We start from the raw sequence: 7,162 nt of genomic DNA, 5'->3' as shown, positions 1-7,162 counted from the left end.
GCTGCTGCTGCTGGCTGTCCAGCAGCAGACTGAAGGTGGCTGCTGCTGTGCACAGGTATAGAAAGGCTCAGAGCCTATTATGACACGCGCAGCCAGCGTTCCATTGCCACATTCCATCTACTGCAGGCAGGATACCTGGCTGGCTGAATGTCGCTGAGAAGCTCACAGAGACCGCCATAAGCAACAGTTTAACAGAATGCCACAGACTAATCAACCAAACTTTTTGGGTTGGGTTCTCTTTTATAGTCTGCAGGCATTAAATGAAAGAAGTCAGTGTTCCAGCAGAAGGAGACAACGTTTCAGAAAAGGCATTGTAGCAAACCAAAAAAGAAATTTTAAGCGCAGCAGAGTAACCAGCGCACATACCTGTTAGCTCAGGTGAGTTTAAAAGGCTGCTGTTGATAACAAGGGCATTTGCTAAATAGATGGTGTGTGTGCAACAATATACTGAAAGGTCAATTATATTGTGCAGCTTATCTCACCACCTGTAGTTATTTAGGTGAAAGCTCCAAAATGCTTGCCTAATATGTCTGTTTATCCAAAAGGAAGTAAAAAGGGAGAGCTAGAAAGATAGCATTGCATCACATTACATGGCAATGCAATGCACAGTTGCTGAAGTTGAACCAAAATGAGCTTGTAATCTGGCTTCTGCAACTTTGAACATGAAAAATCCAATGAGGAGAAGAAAAGCAAAGCCAAAGAGTCCATCCCAAAATCCGACAAACAAGCAAAATGAACAAAAAACATTGAATTCAATTCTTTCTGATTTTAGAAACTGCATTAAAGAAGGGGTGCACCGGTCCTGGAGATACTGCAATACCAGGTCAATGCGTGGAGTGGACAGAGCAAGCTCTTTTTCCATCTCCCTGTTCTAAAAATCCATTTAATATATGGTCCCCAGATAGGGGACGTATCAGATATTAAACTGATAAGAACAGATTTTTTTTTTTTTTTTTTAACCAAATCAGATAGGCCGGAGCATAAGCTCAATCAAATCGACTTACAAAAGCCTTTCATTGACACTTAGCCTTTCATCACACTTGGTATATAATCAAAAATAAAACCAAACCTTATCATCAGGTACATTATACACTACGAATTAAACTTTACCAAAAACCTCCACTTTTTAAACTTCCAGATCCCTTCAGCATCTATAATACTTCCACGTTCCTGATCCCAGAGGTATATTACATACATACGTGACAGAATCAATCTCAAACATTCATTAACTGACATTTTCTTCCTTTTAAAAACTAACAAATTCCTCGCATCCCACAAACTTTCAATTACACACACCACCAACAACCATAAAATCCTATCCTTAATTCTACTACATGCACCCATCCCAAACATAGCAAGTTTCCAATTAACATACTTTACACCCACCAATTCCTTGCAAAGTCCCCCTATACCCTTCCATACATCATATGCAAAATCACAATCCCATACCATATGTCTAACATGCTCTCTCAAACCACATCCATCCCTCGGGCATACCTCAGATTTAACTAAATCCCTCTTCTTTTGCACATCTCTAACAGGCAAAATGTCATGCAATATCATCCAAGCGATATCTCTCTGTCTGTTAGTCACACCATCTATACTTAATTTTCTCCACATCTCGGTTACTTCCTCCCCTCTCAACCCATTGATATTACATACCACCTCACGCTCACGCACCATCCTAATGACTTTCTTCTTTTGCCTAAAATCACTCATGTTAACGGACAACAAATCATACTTCCTTACAAATTTCTCAACACAACCATACCATACAGGACACTTAAAAGCAACAGGCACTCTAGCATCCCTTTTGACCCACTTTAAGCCATAAAGCATCCATCCAGCCGAATACTTCATCATATAAGCACACTTATTACTTTTCCCTAGAACCACCACCACCATTTTCACGTAACCAATCCCTAAAAAGAAATCAATATTTGGAAAATCCAAACCACCATTTACACATAACTTATAGACATATTCCCGTTTCAATTTCTCCATGCGACTTCCCCAAAGAAAATTAAAGATGAATTTCTCAGTTTTCCTAATTTTCTTAAAAGCAGCAGGATATACATTCGCAACAAACAACAAAATAGGCAAAATAACCGCCTTAATAATCAGAACTTTCCCAGTCAGAGTTAATTCTCTCATTCGCCAAAAATTCAACTTGCGCACCACTCTCACCCCACAATCTTCCCAACTCTCATTTCCTTTCAAATCATCATTAAACTTAATCCCAAGCACCTTTATTGCACCATCCTCACACCTCACACCATCCATCCGTACATTCCTCTCACCAAAACATTTAAAGGAACTCTTAGTCCAATTGACCTTAAAAGCTGAGACACTACAAAACAAACTTAATATCAACCTTGCCCTACTCATCGCAGCCATATTCCCACTCACAATCACTACATCATCCATGTAACCTAGAATTCTCACATCCTTTCCATTACTCCCAGGAATCATCACACCTCTCATAACCTTATCCTTCCTAACCATACACATCAACACTTCAATCACACTAATAAACAAAAAAGGGGACATAGGGCACCCCTGACGCACTCCTGATTTAATTCTCACTTTCTCACTTAATCACCCATTCACCAAAAATTCACTTGAAACATTACAATACAAACTCCTAACACAGTTTACAAAATTCCTGGAATAACCCATCTTAGACAAAACCTTAAACATAAAGCTATGTGACACACGGTCAAAAGCTTTTTCAAAATCAACCGAAAACAACAAACATTTCTGCTTACGACTCATACAATCCCCAATCACATCACGCAACAACACCAAATTTTCAGTCATACTTCTCCCAGGCACTGCACACACTTGATCTTCATCCACCACACCGCCAATCACTTCCCGCATCCGGCTAGCCAACAATTTACTAAACACCTTATAGTCTGCATTCAAAAGGGTGATTGGCCTCCAATTCCCCAAATCCTTTTTATCACCTTTCTTATGAACCAAAACCACCACCCCATCTCTCATAGATTCACTCAACATATTCTCCGTGAACATATACTGGCACACCTCCAATAAGTCATTTCCCATCGTGTCCCATTCCTTAACATATAACTCCACGGGCAGTCCATCCTTCCCAGGTGTTTTATTCTTACTCGCAGACATCACCACTTTTTTAACTTCATCCAACACAATTACATCATCCAATATTTCACGTTCATCCTCACCCAAACAACCTTCTAAACACCCCAAAGCATCAGTCAACATCCTATCATCAACCCATTTTTCCCCATACAACTCCTTATAAAACAACACCACCTCCTGCATCACATCCTTCCCACTCACACACACCCCATCACCATTCACCACCTCATCCATATCTACTTTCTTCCCAAAAACTTTTTTGAAAAAAAACCTTGTGCATTTCTCATTTTTCTCCAAATGTTCAATCTTAGAACGGTAAATAATTTCTTTCCCTTTACCCTCAATATATTTCTTAATCTCTTCTTTCACTTGACACATCAAAACATCCACATCCACTCCAATCATCCTTAACTTCCTCAGCCACTCCAGTCTAGAGCTTAAATCATTAAATTTTGCTCTATTCATTGCTGCTTTCCTCCTGCCCCTTTTTCTAAAGAAAAAACCAATCTCACTCTTCATCCAGTCCCACCACTCAAGCACATTCCTGAAATCACTTTTTTTATCCCTCCACCTAACATACATTCGCCTAAAATCACGCATGATCCTATTATCTTCCAGCAAACGCACATTAAGTTTCCACACGCCACCACCATATACAAAGGAAATCTTACCTTCTAGACGTGCCCTCAAACACACATGGTCAGAGAAGGGAACATCTTCCTGCTGGAAATTCCTACAAATAACATTTTGTGAAGAAAAGAAGATACGGTCTATTCTAGACTCTATGCCTCCCCTGTCGGCCTTATAGGTCGCAGGAGGTGGATTACCTAAAAAAACTTCCGCAGCATCCTGTAAGGAAAAATCCGCCACAAGACTCTTGAGTCTTTTACCTGTAACATCCATCTTATCCCCCTCCGTCACACAATTGAAATCTCCAACAAAAATTATTGGCATTTTGCCAGATAAAAAAAAACATAATTTCTCAAAAATTTCCAGCCTCTCCCCTTTATCTATTGGTGCATACATATTTACCACCCTAACCCTCCACCCCCTACAATTTAACTTACATATTACACACCTCCCCGCCTCCACCACCATGTAACTTTCTATCTTAACACTATAACCCTTCACCAAAACACCTACCCCACAATTTTTATTACATACAGAACCAGACCACACACTTTGACCTAAAGGCCATGCATTTTCACTTAAGGGATCGGAGATCCCACACTCCTGGACACAGTATACGTCCGCATCCAAGTTGCTCAAGTAGTCCAAAATTGCCACTCTTCTCGACTCAGATTTAATCAGCCGAACATTTAGCGACAAGATGCTGAGAGCAACTTGGGCACCCATCTATTAATTTGATGTGGCAGGTCACGACAACATGCCCACCTGTACATCATCCTAACCCTTCTGGGGGTAGGACGCTGGACGTGCAGATATCGTAGTTTGTGCCTTCCCCCAAAAAAGACACATCTTGGGGATCGGATGCAGTAGGGTACACCCGGGCTGGACTCACACTGCAGTCACTTAAAGGGGAAAAGGATGGTTCAGTTTTCTTCTTTTTCTTCACTGAAGCGCCTCCATCTTCATCTGAACTATAATCCCGCCGCTGGGGGTCAAAGTCCCCCTGACCTCCCTCCTCCTCAAGGTCAGAAACGACATCGCTCCAGGCCACATGCGGTGTTCTGGTCAGATCAGACTCTTCTTCCCCCTGCAATGTAACCATCATGTCTGGAATTTCAGCCTCCAGATCCTCCACCGGGGCCACTTCCATGCCTATACGATCATCAGTTATCGTCTCAGACTCACTGACATCTGAAGCCACAGACGCGGCCCTCTGCACCGGTGGCTCAGGTGCCAGCTCCATATTTCCTCTTACATTCACACGAACCAGTTCTGGAAAAGCAACCCGAGCCTCCTCCTCATCCAGGAAAGCCAGAGTAGATATCGGAGCAGTCGGAGTTGGAGCAGTCGGAGTTGTAGCTGTGGGTGCAGGAGATTCATTTCTTCTCCTTCCCCTTCCCGCTGCCCCCGCATATGAACCAGGATGGAATATACAGTCTCTGAAGGCATGCCCCTTCTCTCCGCAGAGGTTACAGACTATTTCATTTTTGCAATTATTGGAAGAATGACCCACCTCATTGCACTTCCTGCAAATAATCTGTCTGATGTCGCATGCTTCCTGAGTATGGCCATACCTCCTACAATGACGACAAAACCTGGGCGCATTGGGGAAGAACAGGTAACCCCGCTCACTCCCAATGGAAAAATTTGATGGAGGATAATGTATACCCCCTGGTTCATCAGGACTTTCCCGGAACTTGACCATGAAACGATATTTACCGGTCCATAGTTCCTCCTCATTCATGACTTTTACTGCCACCTTGGTAATATAGCAGTGCCTATTTAGAAAGGCATAAATCAAAGCCAAGTCCACATGTGGGTTGTACATGAAAACAGTCAGAGGTACCTCTTTGGAGCAATACAAGATGACAAAAGTCAGCCCATCCAAATATTGATTGTCCAGATTCTTTTTCAAACAATCATAGAAATTGTTGCAAACAGCCATAGAAGTAAATACAAGATTATACTTGCTTTTGAATTGCTGGAGGCACAAGATTTCTTCCTTCTTCACTTCAAGGAGTCCAAACAAAATCTCCTTCACCACGAAGCTGAGGGTAAAGATTCCTTCTTTGCCTTCTTCCACATCAATCTGGATTCCAAACTTCACTCGAGCCTCACCGGGCCCAGCGTATCGAATGCGTCCCATTATCGCTAGTCGTGTCTACTGGCCAACTCCTTATAGCAGCAAGTGGCTTAAGCCATAAAATGGCGATGCCACAGGGCCAAGAGTTAACGCACAGACAGCCAAATGACTAGACCCATTACAGATCTGAGCCAAAAGGCCGAGAAGCGATAACCAGAATTGGTTTCAAACTACGGAGCCACCCAAGGATCCTGAAAAGTCCATTTGTGGAGATGAGCTCCTGGACTCCCGTTAAGAAGACATGTTGTCAACCTCTAGATCCCTTACATGCCTGCACTTTTCGGCTTGCTGCTGCTGCAATCCACGCGTTTTAGATCTGCATAACTCCACCTCTTTAAACACAGCACCTTCACCCCCTGCTGTTCCCACCCGCCTCAACACCGTTGGAAGGGAGGAGAACCAATTAAGGCGGGGGGTGGGGTGGAACGAGCAGCTGTCTACCCTTAGCAGGAGGGCTCCTGATTACATACCTCTCCTGCTGCTGCTGCTGCTGGCTGTCCAGCAGCAGACTGAAGGTGGCTGCTGCTGTGCACAGGTATATAAAGGCTCAGAGCCTATTATGACACGCGCAGCCAGCGTTCCATTGCCACATTCCATCTACTGCAGGCAGGATACCTGGCTGGCTGAATGTCGCTGAGAAGCTCACAGAGACCGCCATAAGCAACAGTTTAACAGAATGCCACAGACTAATCAACCAAACTTTTTGGGTTGGGTTCTCTTTTATAGTCTGCAGGCATTAAATGAAAGAAGTCAGTGTTCCAGCAGAAGGAGACAACGTTTCAGAAAAGGCATTGTAGCAAACCAAAAAAGAAATTTTAAGCGCAGCAGAGTAACCAGCGCACATACCTGTTAGCTCAGGTGAGTTTAAAAGGCTGCTGTTGATAACAAGGGCATTTGCTAAATAGATGGTGTGTGTGCAACAATATACTGAAAGGTCAATTATATTGTGCAGCTTATCTCACCACCTGTAGTTATTTAGGTGAAAGCTCCAAAATGCTTGCCTAATATGTCTGTTTATCCAAAAGGAAGTAAAAAGGGAGAGCTAGAAAGATAGCATTGCATCACATTACATGGCAATGCAATGCACAGTTGCTGAAGTTGAACCAAAATGAGCTTGTAATCTGGCTTCTGCAACTTTGAACATGAAAAATCCAATGAGGAGAAGAAAAGCAAAGCCAAAGAGTCCATCCCAAAATCCGACAAACAAGCAAAATGAACAAAAAACATTGAATTCAATTCTTTCTGATTTTAGAAACTGCATTAAAG

The 7,162-nt window shown here is 42.6% G+C and overlaps 1 non-coding gene across 1 annotated transcript; it reads right to left on the bottom strand.

The window, feature by feature from the left end:
* Positions 1–786: 786 nt before the first annotated feature.
* On the bottom strand, positions 787–970 carry LOC141224181 (U2 spliceosomal RNA). The gene has a single exon (XR_012291690.1). It is a non-coding gene; the product is annotated as a U2 spliceosomal RNA (small nuclear RNA).
* Between the last annotated feature and the right edge of the window lie 6,192 nt (positions 971–7,162).

The sequence above is a fragment of the Phyllobates terribilis genome, unplaced genomic scaffold (genome assembly GCF_046119375.1).
Source record: "Phyllobates terribilis strain yellow unplaced genomic scaffold, ASM4611937v1 Scaffold_381__1_contigs__length_1843176, whole genome shotgun sequence".
NCBI lineage: Eukaryota > Metazoa > Chordata > Amphibia > Anura > Dendrobatidae > Phyllobates > Phyllobates terribilis.
The sequence above is the reverse complement of the archived record's forward strand: the minus strand, read 5'-3'. Positions and strand labels throughout refer to the sequence as shown.